We start from the raw sequence: 14,731 nt of genomic DNA, 5'->3' as shown, positions 1-14,731 counted from the left end.
ATCCTTACTAACACTTGTTATCTTTTGTTTGGTTGGGGTTTTTTGCTTGTTTTCTTTTCTTTTGTTTTTATTAATAGCCATCGTCATAATCCATCATCATCCTCTATTTTATTAAGCAGAAAACTTAGGCACAGAGAGGTTACATGACTTTCCAAAGGACACCCAGATATAAAAGTAGATCAAGGATTTAATCTGATTGGTTTAACTGAATCTGTGTATTTATCAATGACATCATGCTTCTCGATTGTCCAGAAATAAATGGTGGATCAGTCAAGACTCTGGGGTTGCTTGAAAGTGACAGAAAGCCCAGCAAAAGTTAGCTTAGGCATGAAGGGAAATTTACTGGAAGGCTCACCCAACTCAAGAAAGGCAGGAATAATGGTGAGCCTCAGGAAAAAGTGGAAGCAGAAAAATCAAATGCCACTCGAAAATTCTATCTTCCTTTCTACTCCCTTCTACTGTAAACCAGTTCCTTGCATGGAGTGGAGAACATCTTACCCCTCACAGATTTACCCAAAGAGGGACAGGATTTTTTTTTTCCTGCTCTGGCTGAGAAAAATCCCAGGGAAGCTCTTTCATTGGCTCTTTAAGTCATGTGTCCAATTCGGCACCAATCGCCTAAGTCAAGATGGTGGGGAACTAGGATGGGCAGCTTCCCTTCGAGAATGGAGGCAGGAATAACTTATCAGAGGGGAGGAGATACTTATCCTTAATGAAGTGAGGGTGTTGGCAGCCCCAACAGTGGCGGCAGGCCCCCACAGAAGACTTCCTTTTTCCCATCTCTAGTGTTGTGCTCATGCACCATCTTTCGTAGCTACCAGCTGTGCGTCCACATGCTTTGGCCTTCGCTTCTAAACTCTAAGGGCATTTCCTGATACGTTGAGGCAGCAACTAGGATTCGTGAAGGCTGCTACTTATACTATTTAGCATAAAGACCAGCCAGCCTCCAATAAATCATCTCCAGCTTCTCAGAGGATGAGAGAAGACCATTGGCAAAGAAACTCTGCTTTCCCTAGGCAAGTCAAAATATAAACCCTCTAATAGTCCACTGGGAAGTAAGAGGGGGCTTGATTCCCTCAAGACATCTTCATCAAAAGAGGTAGTAAAAACAGAACATATGTGAGAGCCAGACAGATCTGGATCTGGGTCTCCTTGTTCTACCGTTCATGATCCGTGTGACCTTCGACAAGCTACTTTTCTCTGGGGCTCAGTCTTTCCAGCTTTCAAATGGGCACCATGATGCTCACTCTGACTGTTTCCAAGTGTTGATCGGAAAAAACGAAATTAGGTAATGGACGGCAATGTGGGTTACAAAGTTCTACACCCGTTTTGGTTATTAATATTATTGGTGGTGCTATCACTCTTGGTGATAAAGATGGACGTCTTTTCTGATATGGAATTTGAGGATTCTGATATGGAATTAACGAAGAAGGCTGGATGATGGGGGAAATGGAGGAACAAAATGGTGGACTGTGCATCTAATGTGAACAAAGTGTTTAGAAGATAGTATAGGAGAATTTTTAAAAATTTCTACTCAACCAGGGAAGAATTTCTAAACAAGAGACACAGATACCCGCCCCTTCAAATCAACCTTAAAGGAAAAGATTAATAAAATAAAATTTAGGGGTGCCTGGCTGGCTCAGTCAGTAGAATATGTAACTTTTGATCTCAGGGTTGTGAGTTCGAGCCCCACACTGGGCATGGAACTTACTTAGAAAAAAGAAAAAGTAAAATAATAATAATAATAATTTAATTTAAAGATCTCTGATTGTGAAGAGACGTCATTAAGAGTGAAAAGGTGAGTCACGGAGCGGAAAAAATATCTGTAACACTTATAACCTAGTAAAGGTTCATTTTCAGAATATAGATGGCTTGACAAGTTAGTAAAAAAAACACAGAGAGAGAAATAATGTAATAGGAAAATAGGCAGAAGACTTGAACAAGCATTTCATAAATATGAAAAGGTGTCAGGCCCAACAGTAATCATGGAAATGCTGGTTAAAAACACAATGAGCTACCACTGCACACTTACCAGAATGGCTGCAAGTAAAAAGACAGACGATACCAAGTGTTGGCAAGGATATGGAGCAACCAGGACTCTCACACATTGCTGGTGGTAGTGGCGTTTGGGGCAAACACTTCGGAAGACAGTTCGATATACGTATGTTTTAATCCCGTAATGCCGTTCCTAGGAGTGTGCCTAACAGAAATGAGTGCACCCAGAACAGGAAGAATAGTCAAGGTGACGAATGCCCACGAACACTGGAATCAATCAATGAATTCCTGATGGGTCCGTCCAACAGCATGGGGTCCAACAAGAAACAAACAGCTTCACGCACAGCAGAGACAAACCTCACGATCAGTTTTGTCCAAAAGAAACCAACCACAAAAGAATACATTTCAGTAACAGAACCAGGCAAAAGTCATGCCTGGGGTTCCATGTGGGCAAAGGGTCAAGTCTCGTGGTCGGCGAGGCACAGAAGGGAGACTGCTGGGGGCTGGCGACGATCTGTTTCTTGGCCTGGGTATGGTTGGATGGGTGCTCACCTTGTGATTTTATTAAGCTGCACATTGAAGTTCTACAGGTGTTTTTTTTTCTTAGAGATACCCTACAATTTATTAAAAGGTTAAGACAAATCAGAAGCCCCCCACTGTGGCTGCTTTCTGACTTCAATGGGCGACGCCCTCCTTGCAGCCAAAGCTTCCCGGGAGCACTGTTTGCCTTAGCGTCGGGAGGCTAAGTGCTCTGGGGCCCATCGTCAGACCTCCCTCCTTGGGCCCAGCCACTCTGATACCTCCGGTTGGCCTCAGGCCAGCTTCCTCTACTCCTGGGGTCTTTTGTGCTCCTCAGGGGGATGTGTTTTCCCAGCATGCTCAGCCCCTTCCGTCAGAGGCCTGGGGGGCCTGGGTTTTGTTTCCTCAGCGACACCCTCCCCTGTAAGCTGCTTCAAATGAATCCCGTGGAAGACAGAGAAATGAGAGAGTATTAAAAATGTCAGCGGCAGACTGTGAGATGCACAGCTGGGTAAATAGAGCTGGTGGAGATGTTTTTATTAGTGGCTTTATGGTTATGCTCACTTAAGTTATGGATTTAAGGTAGGGGGTGGGGTAGGGGAAGCGGCCTAAGGGTCTTCCAGCCATTTCCGGACCTGCTCAGACCAAAGCATCCGATGCCTTTAGACTGGGGGGGACTCCGTCAATGTTGGAGAACCTTGCCATTTTAGGAAATTGCATACCTTTACGTTGCCCCTTTGCAATGAAGTTCCCCTCCCAGGGATAGAAACTTAGAGCTCCCTTTCTCTTGGATTTCTCTGGGAAGCTTCACCCCTTATTCGCTGCCTCTGGACGAGTTGATATCAGATTGTTTCTCCAGCAAAACTTGGTTAGTGTTCGAATGGGAAGTAGGAAAGGGGGGTGCAGAAGAGGAAAACTCCCAATCAAGTGTCGCAGTCAATGTTGCCCAAGCAACCAGAAAGAGATGCTGTCTCTGTAAGTATAAGGTCCAGACGGGTCATGTCATGAGCACTCGTTATGTGGGTCAGAAAACGTAGGGGTCAAAGGCAAGTCTACCATCTTGGTAGCTACATGACCTCGAGGAAATTATTTAAGCTTCTCTTCCCTCATCTCTAAAATATAAGTAACATACCTACAGCACAACGTTGCTGTGAGATTAAATGAATCAATACCTACAAAGCTCTTACCACAGTACCAGGCACACAGCAAACACCGAATATATAGCAGACGCCATCAGTGTCCCAACAAAACCATCATCGTGAAGAGATGTCTGCACTCCTGTGTTCATCGCAGTATTATTCACAATAGCCAATGGACGGAAGCAACTAAGTGTCCATCCACAGGCGAACGGGCCAAGAAAATGTGGTGTGTACCTACACTGGAATATTCTTCAGCCTTGAAAAAGAAGGAAATGTGGTCATTTGTAACAACATGGATGGACCTGAAAGGCGTCGTGCTAAGGGAGATAAATCAGACCGAGAAAGAGAAATCGCATGGTATCACTCACATGTGGAGTCTTACACACACACACAAACTCATAGAAACAGAGAGTAGAATGGTGGTTGCTAGGGGCTGGGGGAAATAGGGAGAGGTTGGTAAAAGTGTACACGCCTTCAGTTATAAGATGAATCAGGTCTGAGGATCTAATGCATAACATGGTGACCATAGTTGATAACACCGTTATCAACTGAAATTTGCTGCGAGTGGAACTTAAATGTCCACACACACACCAGAGAGGATAAATATGTGAGGTGATGGCTGTGTTAACTAACTCAATAGTGCGGGTCTTTTCACAAGGTAATCCATACATCAAATAACAGAATTAACACACAATTTTATTTTGTGTCAAATTGTCTTACAATTTTATCAGTCAGTTACACCTCAACGAAGCTTAAAAAAATATGTCTTCCCCAAAGACATAATGTTTGAGTGTTGTCTCGACGGGGTAGAATAATACTAGTAGTTCAGGGTCTTCTCATTCTCACTGCTGTGTAACAATCCACCTTGAGGGCATAAAACAAGAACCGCTTTATCGTGCTCGTGCATTCTGCGAATCAAGACTCAGGCAAGGCACGGACTGGATGGCTGGTCTCCGCTCCAGTATGTCTGGTGTCAGCTGGGAAGACTCGAACAGCTGGGACTAGAGAGTCTGTTTCTAAGTGTCTGGAACCTTGGCGACAATGTCTGGAGGGCTGCGTTCAGATGGGCCTGGCAGCCCAAGTGTCTTCCAGTGACTTCTCCAATATGGCAGCCTTAGAATAATTAGATTTCTTTCCCAGGGGCTAACGTTCCAGTGAATAAGGCAAAAGTTGTATAACCTTTTAGAACCTAGCCCCGGATATCACATAGCGTCACTTCCGCCATACCCTCCTGGTCAAGGCAATCGCAAACCCACCCAGATTCAACTGGAGGAGCCCACTGATGTCATTTCCCCACGGGAAGAGTGTCAAAAATATTTGTGGGCTTTTTTGTATGTATGTGTAAACTACCACGGGGTTCATTCTGTGTCAAGTCCCAAGCTAAGTTCTTTCTACACGTGGTCTCATGGGATCTTCATAATAAGCCAGTTATTTTGTAATATGTAGATAAGAAAACAGAGGTATCAAGAAGTGGTTTCTGGCCCAAGGTCAAACAGCTAGTCATTTGAACACACATCTGTCTGCAACATGTTATTTGGTTTCGAAGTCAATGTTCTCATTAACCCCATAAATATTGAATCCCCCCATAAATATATAAATAAATAAGTAAATGAGTAAATAAACGATAGACATGATAGGTAGACAAATGATCTATGGATGATAAATTGATAGACCAATAGAGAGATGATAGGTAGGTAGGTAGATAGATACATAGGGCTGCCAGCCCTACATTGAACAAAATTGCAGCCCAACTTCCTGAGGGGCTGCAGGGTCCCTGCAAGCCTGAATCTACATCAGCTCTCTGGGAGAAAGAGGAACAGAATCCTTGGAAACCGAAAAGAACACAAATACTCCTGAGAAAGCCACCTCAGAACACTGGCGAAAGCCTCCTAGGGGGTGTCTCCACGATGCTAAACATCTGGCTACTTCCAAATATTTGGATGATGGACTACCATATTTTGTCCAACTTCTCTTCCGTTTGTTTGATAAACACAGCTGGCTTAAAAATGAGTAGTGGAATCGAAATGCAGGGAACCCTTAGGGATTTTCTCACCCAAGCTTCCACTTTATACACATGAAGGGAAATATATAACCATGGAGGGCAAGGGGCTTGGGCAAAGTCACCCACCTAGGGGCTCTGACATCTTTGTTTCAACGTGAGTTGAATAGGATCTATCCTGATTTAAATAAGCTGTATATTAAGATCCAACAATCTACCTCCAGGAAACATCTTAACGCAGATCTTTACAGTGCTGGTCGTGGTAGAGAACTGGAAGCAACCTAGGGGCCCAGCTCTGGGGGGGGCGATAGAGAAAATGCGGGCAGGTGCACTACGGAGCCCTAGGCATTAGAAGCAAAGAGACGTACACAGGACACATCCGCGTGTATCTTAATATGTTCATATGGCGACAAAGAGAGTTTTTACCACGTGGTGTTGAGTGAAACAAATGAACAAAAGGAGATTTTTAGCTTACTGACTCTTACGTAGAATGAGTGCACGCACAAAAACTTAACTGTATGTTTTTAAGGGGAAAATATTTAAGGGCATATTCAGACATATGAAAGTGAATGCCTTTCGATGCCTTTAGTGGGGAGGGAGACGAGAATGGGGAATGGAACAAAGAGGGAAAATACAAAGCGTATAACACCGTGCGATACAATGAAGTGGGAGAGGTGTTTGGCGTATTCCAAGTTGATAACATGTCATCAAGGGAGGAGCGTGATTACCTCTCCTCTGCAGATGAGGCGAAAAGAAATCCCTCCTATGTTTCAGTCCAGTGACATCACAGGAAATGCCAGGCATTCTTTGCCTGCACACAACACCTCCAGCTCTTGGCCAAAGGTCCACTGAATGAGGCGGAAGGGTGAAAGAAACTTGTCCTTTAAAAATCCTGTTTTCATCAGCCATAATGGGCTTAAGCCACATATGAAATATGGAACTGGTTTCCCCTTTCAGGACTCTAGGAACCTGCTCTCCCTTCACATTTCCCCGGGACTTCCATCTCTGTGGGCGATCGCGCCCTGCTGAGGCAGGGAGATCACCTTTCGGAAACGACGGATGAATTTCCATCTTCCCCAAACAGAGACCTTTCTTCAGCCCTCAGACACGCTTTCTGGATGGCACCCTCCACCCCTAATATCACGGAGGAGACAAAGTGCCTTCCATCTCTACAACTGTTCCTTTATACTTTGCAAAGTGCTCTCCAAATTATCACATAACATGTGAATGGAGTAGAAATTATTATCCCTGTATAAAGAATGTAAAAAAAAGAGGGGTGGGGGTGCCATTCAGTGATGTGTCCCAAATCACACACATGCCTTCTGAATCCTATCCTCCTGCTTTTTAATATATCATTTCTCATGTCATATCTGTACTGCTATTATTCTAAGAATAATAATTTCATTGATTTATTATCGTGTGCCAGGTACTTTACATAGAGGACATCGTTGAAACCGTCTGCGTATGACAAACTATTTGATCCATTCTACAGACAAAGAAGCCAGAGTATAAAGAGGCCGGGTAACTTACATGAGGGAATAGCTCATGTACCATGCTGCAGAGCTAATGTTTGAATCCTGCTTCTCAGTTCTGAAGGCTTGACTGGAAACCACTATACTTTGCCATCTAGGTTCATAAATCCAATTTGTCTTGTGCTCTGATCTTGAGACACCAGCATCTCCTTAATTTGCTAATTCATTAATTTATTCATGCCCTCCTAAGTACTTATTGGGCACCTGTTATGCATGAGACACTGGGCTGGGCCCTTTAGGGGGGGATCCATGTGGGAGTGGCAGTGGGGATAATCCAACCTCCAAATTCTAGATTCAACCCTACTTATGCCTGGGATCCCAGAAAACAGAGACCAAGATAGACTCATGAGTACAGGGCTGGCAAGTGTGATCCCAGGGAGCACGTGAAGGAAAGAGTCAAGACAAGGACGTGCTGCCGAGGAGCCGGGCACCACGAGGCAGCAATCGTGTCTGAGAAACCACATGAAATGGACCTTGAGCCCATCTGTCTGCAAGGAGGTGGAGGACGATCTCCTCTTACGCTTGCATCCCTCCTTGAGCAAAGGACCATCTGAACAAATGAAAAACTCCTGCCATTCCCAGGATGACGCGTTCTCCGCTGCATCCTATGCCGAGACATCACGGTCAGAGGCGAAAAGTGCAACAGAGAGGGTCCAAGGTGAAGCCCTGCGCATCGCACCTGCGGGGAATGTGGTCAGATGCTGCCTAGAACTTGGCTACCAAAAGGTGCCTGGAACTGAAGACAGGGGGAAAGTAAGAGGCGAGAGGATCAGAAGCGTGCATCAGAGGTCTCTGGGCAAACTACTTGGTGGCTGAGTTCAAGAGTCAAAAATCACATCATAATAATGGTCCTAGAAATCATGATGTGTTAGGAACGTGGGACTTGCCACAAAGGACAAAGAGACCACAGGGATCTATGTACGTGCGCATTAGACAAAGTGTGTCCGTGCCTGCGGACGGATTCAGCGCTCATCACTGTGACCGATCCCAGGAAGCAGAACGGACAGGGGCGTGTCTGCCCTGACAGATGGGGGTAGGCACTGAATCTGAGTGACCCAGTTGGCTGCCAGGCTCACCCAGAGCATGACGGAGGGGCAGGGATTCAAACTCAGCTCTCCAGCCCCAGGGCTAGTCCCCGCTATCCGTGAACAGTTCTAATTCTTTCCTTATCCTATTTCAGGAAAGGACAGGTGGGAGAAGAACAGCTGCCATGAGGCTCATAAAAGATGAGTTCCTTGCTCCCCCGCTGCTGCAGAAAGCAGGGAACGAATCCTTTGGTTCTAACGGGAAATAAAGAAGATATAACCAAAATATTGTGGGACGGGGGGAAGATTTGCTCAGTTTCATTCAGAAATAAGATTTAACCCATTTGGATATGTGTTACCGGTTTCTCCGTGCCTCAGTTGCCTTGTCTGTTCAATGGCAATTTCAACAGCACCTAACTCAAAAGATTACTGTGAGGACCGAAAAAAAAAAAAAAAAACCATCAGCTCCCAACACAATAAGGGAACAGAAACATGAGCTGTTATTATGAGCGTCTCTAACCTACTTTTCCCACATGTCACTGCACTACTTTGCTGCCCATCTCCAGGTTATACGAGTAATTCATGTCATGCTATTTTCCTTCTCGAATGTCTTCAGTGGGTGCATTCAAGGGCATCAAAAATCGGGTCTATTCGCCTTCTTCATTCATTTTTACAGCCTATGGGCTATTGCCAGGTCCCACACTGCACTGCCCTGTTTCCTGGCTTCTGCCCACCCATTTTTTCCACTTCTTCTCCCCATTCATCCATTCCTTCAAGGATACTCAAAGCCATCACTGAGCCAGGTCCATGGCTTAGCCTTGGGGATATAACAGTTAACAAGATAGGTATCTGCCCTGAGGCACTTGTCCTCTAACTCAGGATAGGCAGATAGGGTCTATCCTGAGGGCCAATTCTATCTCATTGTAGGTAGTTGGGCTGCTAGGAGCCCTACATCGAGTTCTACATTCTAGAGCCCCCTGCAGGCTCAGCTAGTCTGCTATGGGGGATTGTGGATCTCTACCATTGGCAGAGGAAATGGAGTAGGAATGTCCCATTTGCCATTCCTGGTCAAGGGTTGACAGGATGTGACAAGATTTGACATCCTCTTCAGGGTTCTTCTCAAATTCTACCTCTTCCATCAAGATGACCCATGCTCCTCCAGGCCCATCGCAATTTGATGTGTATTGTCTCTCTCACTGGATGCTACTAGGACTTTGCCTATTTCAGAGCACCTATTTTAGCTTTATACACTTGATGATGGGACCCTTGAGGTCAGAGACCACGTACTACTCACTCTTGTTTCCCTACCACTTAGCATGGTGCCTTGCAGATGGTTAAGAGTTGTTTTCAGAGACAGAAAAATGAGATTTTATGGTTTTCTATGTTGTAATTATTGGTGATATTTTTGCTGTTGATGGTGGTGATGGTGATGGTGATGGTGGAGGTGATGATGGTGGAGGTGATGGTGATGATGGTTATGATGGTGGTGGTTGAGGTGATGGTGATGATGGTTATGATGGTGGTGGTGATGGTGGTGATGATGATGGTGATGGTGGTGGTGGAGGTGACAATGATGATGATTGTTATGATGGTGGTGGTGATGATGGTGGTGGTGATTGTGGTGAGATGGTGGTGGTGATGGTGGTGGTGATGGTGGTGATGATGATGGTGGTGGTGGTGAAGGTGATGGTGGTGATGGTGGAGGTAGAGGTTGTTGAAGTAGGTGGTGGTGGTGATGATGGTGATGGTGGTGATGGTGATGCTGGAGGTGGAGGTGGTGGAGGTGATCACGATGGTGATGACAGCAATGGTGATGATGGTTTAGTGGTGGTGTTGCTGCTGGTGTTGATGCTGTTGTTATTAGTGTTGGTGGTAGTGTTTTGACAGTGGTGAGTTTTTTCCTCCACTTTCCCACAAACTGATTAGAAAATATTGTCTCATAATGTTAAAGGAACTGAATGGTGACTAACATAACATAATAGAAATTATTTTTAAAAACATTTTTAAAAAAGGAACTGAACGTAAGAATCTGAAATGATTTCCTCCAACTCTTGAATCCAAATGTCAACAACAATTCCAGTACCTTCCACAGGAATCCCAATTTTCAGGCAATTCACACAACTCAAAAGAAAGAGGTGTGGAGAACAGCCATAACAAACCCAAACAAACCCAAGCATCACTACAGGTGAGGGCAATTTTTTGGTAAAATATCATAAACTGAGTAACTGTCCCGTGATGCTTCTGGGAAAGCACAGGTCACGTACTGAGCTTTTAGAGGATGCCCCCACTGAGCACTTTAGTTGTCGCTTTCGGTCCTTATAACTACCCTGGGGTTAGGTCCTATCTCACCATCTCACAAATGAGCAAACTGTGGCCCAGGGACGCTAGGGACTGCTGCAGAGGCTCAGGGACGTATGGCTGATGCCAACAGCCACAGTGCCGTGATCTCGGCTACAAGGAACTACAACGCCCCAGAGGTACTTGGACCCTGGAGGGGAAAAGCTGGACCCACTTTGGGTCTCCATCAGAACCTCCCATGACAGTCCCAATGTTCCGGGCCACCAATCCCATTGTAACATTGACGGAGCCCAAAGCCCACCATGATGGTCTCAGGGGATACCCCTGGAACACTGTACCCCAGACCCTGTTTCACGCCACAACATTGTCTGTGCCTCTGCTGCCAGACGTCATGTCATCTCAGGGAGAAACACAGCTGTCCTGCTAAGACATAAACCATATCATCCTTCTGCCCTGCTGGAACCCTCCATTGAGCTTCTTGGACCATGGCTTGCAAGGCCCTGCATGGTCTGGGTCCAGCCCTCCTCCCTAACCTCACTGCCTCCCACCTGCCCTTCACTCTCTTTGCTTCAGCCTGGGCGCCATCTTGCTGGTCCTCACACACTCCAGGCCTTCTCCGCTCAGGGCCTTTGCACAGTCTCCTCAGTGTGTCTAGAATGCTCTCTCCCTACAAAACTGCACGGTTCTCTCCTTCACTGCATTCGGGTCTCTTCTCCGAAGTCCACAGAAAGCCTCCCCTGACCACCTTGTCTAGAACGGCCCCTGTCACTCCCCTTGTCCTTAGCCAGCTCTGTTGTCCATCTCAATCCTTCCAGCTCCTTGATATGCTTTGTATGTTGGCCACCACCAGAAAGCTGTGTAAGAGCAAGGTCTTTAACTGATTTGTTTTCTACCGTAGTCTTAGCCCCTGGCGCAGGGCTGAGCACATAGCAGGCACTCAGTACACAGGTGTAAGAAGGGAGGAGGAAGGAGGGAGAGGGAAGGGAGGAAGGGAGGGGCGAAGGGAGGGAGGGAAGGAAGGAGAAAGGAAGGCCATAACCGAATGGATGGATAGGTGAATAAAGGAGAAGGTTCCGACAGAGTCCCTGAGCCCCAGGCGCTCACGGAGGGTCCCAAACCGCTTCCCTCAAAGGTCCCGGGTCCACCAGACAAGCTGCCTTGCTACAGTCTTTGAAGGAGCTGCTCCCCACCCAGCAGCGCCCTTCCTCTGCTTCCCCCCCCCCTTATCGCCCTCCTCCCTCCCACCTGCTCCTCTGCCCTTGTCTCCCACCTCCCTCCCCCATTAGAGACTGAACACAAGGGCCGCACGGGGGTTTACTGACTGTCAAAACACCACCGTGAGTTTCTTCAGAACAAACAGACTCCACGGACTTCTGTTTGTTTTCTTCCCTTTTCTAAGCTGCTGAGCTGTCCCTGGCATTGCGCAAGAGGTCCGACCCGGGGGGTGGGGGGCCCTGTCAACAGCTCCCTAATGTAGGCTCCTACCCCAGAAAGGGGGTCCTGGGGTTTTACAGGCCTAAGTGCCTGGGCCAGAACACACACACACACACATACACACACACACACACACACACACACACACACACAAGTGGCTGTTTGTTTTCGCCCACAGGTCTGGCATTCCCTCCGTGGGACAGGGGAGGCTTGAATTGCAGAAGACCTCTTTCCCTAATTGGTCAATGTGAGAAAGAGTTTGGATAAACGGAGACATGTCATCCCAAGTGTGTAATCCCTTTCTGGAGAGCGGGGAGGCTGAACGCTTTGAGTGAGATATATATATATATATATATATATATATATATATATATATATATATATATATATATATGTTTTACTTTGTTTTTAAATTCTAATGTTCGTGTGTTGTATATAATAAAATAGAAGCCGTAAGTCTCCCCCCAAAACCTTTAACTGTGTGCCCCAAAGCAAAGAAGGACAGTGTGTTGTTTTATCATTCATCCATGTATTCACTCAACAAATACTTACTGAATGCCTGCTACATGCCAGCCAGGCACTGGTCTAGGTTTTGGGGATGCCATGGTGAGGAGAAGCTGACCCCGGTTCTTCTAGAAAGTTTCTCCTTGCAGCCTCAAACAAAGGAACGAGCTGCCCCGGCTAGGGGAGAGCCATGGTCACATCCGTGCATCTCATAGCTGCCTCGCAGAGTGATTGTCCCACACACACTGATCAGCAGCTTAACTTTCTGTATTTAAAAATGTATCTTGGGGGCGCCTGGGTGGCGCAGTTGTTAAGCGTCTGCCTTCGGCTCAGGGCGTGATCCCGGCGTTATGGGATCGAGCCCCACATCAGGCTCCTCTGCTATGAGCCTGCTTCTTCCTCTCCCACTCCCCCTGCCTGTGTTCCCTCTCTCGCTGGCTGTCTCTATCTCTGTCAAATAAATAAATAAAATCTTTTAAAAAAATGTATCTTGAACTCTTTTCCATGATCAGCCCATAAACTTCTGCCTTTTGCATTTCAAAAATTGCACAGACCCTATGATGTGCACGTACCGTGACCCATTTGAATGGTTCTCTGTGGTTGGATATGTGGGTTGTTTCCAAGCTGATTTCTAGAAGTTGGGTTGCTAGAAAAGGGAGCTAGGTAAAAACCCAACAGACAGTGTAAAAGGGGCTAAAGATTTTATTTATTTATTTATTTATTTATTTATTTATTTATTTATTTATTTGTCAGAGAGATTGAGAGAGAGAGCACAAGCAGGGGGAGGGACAGAGGCAGAAGCAGGGTCCCCGCTGAGCAAGGAGCCCAACATGGAACTCGATCCCAGGACCCTGGAATCATGATCTGAGCCGAAGGCAGATGCTTAAATGAGTCCCAAGGGGCTAAAGATTTTGAAGTGAAAGGCTAACTTGCTGACCTCCCTCGGTTGTACGTACTGCATCCATTTCAATTTCAAAGTCAAGGAACCTGGTCTACCAGCTGACACACGGACGAAACCTATTGCATTGATAAGGAAGCCCTCGATGACAGCTGCTTCAGAACCCTAAGACAGACCACGCCCACCCAGGGGACCTCAACGTCCTGGCATCTGCCAGCACGAGCAGGGACACTGCCTCCCTGCACTCTGCCGGCCAGCTCGTGGCTGCCCCAGGCAAGCTGGCTGTCAACGCGGTCCCCTGCCTCCGCCCACACTACTTCAAGCCCGGCTTCACCCCCTGGCCAGCCAGGCCAGCCAGCAGTACCGCGCCCTGACGATGCCCCCAGCTCCCCACACAGATGGTGGGTTCTTAGAACACGATGGCCGCCTATGACCCTCACCCAGGCTGCTACCTGACCGGGGCTGCCACCGTCGGGGACCGTGTGTCCATGAAGGTTGGACCCAAGCAGATGCTTACCATCCCAAACAAGAACAGCAGCTATTTTTTGAGTGGATCCCCAATAACGTGGGAACAACTGTCTGTGACATCCCAGCCCCGGGGGGCTAACCACATCTGCCCCCTCCTGCGGCAACAGCGGGGTCATCCAGGAGCTGTTCGGCACATCTCAGAGCAGTTCACTGCCAAGGCCATGCTCAGATGCAAGGCCTTCCTGCCCGGGTACATGGGCGAGAGCATAGACGAGATGGAGCTCACCGAGGCCAGGGGCCGCAGGAGCGATCTAGGGTCCAAGCACCGGCAGCACCAGGGCGCCACTGCCGAGGACGAGGACGAGTTTGAGGAGGAGGTGGCCTAGACTGTCTGGCGTCCGGCAAAGCGTGGAGACTGTGTGAACTCTTTATCACGCACCCGCTGTTCTCCAATAGCCATGTCTCTGTGGGCCCTTGCGCTACCTGTCTTGACATCCTATGCGGTACGAATGCCACCATTAGAGCATTTTCATAGTCCATGGAAGGAAGAATTAATTACAGAATAGAGGAGGAAGTCAGTGAATGACTGAATGGATGCTGGGTGGTTGGACAGACAGATGGGGGGGTTGGATGGACGGATGGATGAATGGCTGGCTGGCTGGCAGGCTGCATGGATAGAAAGGGGGAGAGATAGATGGGTAGATACATAAAATATGGAGGAATGGATGAATGGCTGGCTGGCTGAATGTGTGAATAAATGAATAAATCAGTGGAGGATGGGTGAACAAATAAAGGAGTAGCCGCATGAATAAGGGAATAAGGGAAAAGTAGATAATGGATGGTGGACGGATAGAAAAATGAGCAACCACCAAATTTATAAGATGGACAAAGTATAAAGATGACTACTTAGCAGTATAATT

The 14,731-nt window shown here is 46.9% G+C and overlaps 1 pseudogene; it reads left to right on the top strand.

Annotated features, from left to right (window-relative positions):
* Positions 1-13,451: 13,451 nt before the first annotated feature.
* LOC113266816 (tubulin beta chain-like) lies at positions 13,452-14,197 on the top strand (annotated as a pseudogene).
* The last annotated feature ends 534 nt before the right edge of the window (positions 14,198-14,731 follow it).

This window comes from Ursus arctos, unplaced genomic scaffold (genome assembly GCF_023065955.2).
Source record: "Ursus arctos isolate Adak ecotype North America unplaced genomic scaffold, UrsArc2.0 scaffold_34, whole genome shotgun sequence".
Classification (NCBI taxonomy): domain Eukaryota; kingdom Metazoa; phylum Chordata; class Mammalia; order Carnivora; family Ursidae; genus Ursus; species Ursus arctos.
The sequence above is the reverse complement of the archived record's forward strand: the minus strand, read 5'-3'. Positions and strand labels throughout refer to the sequence as shown.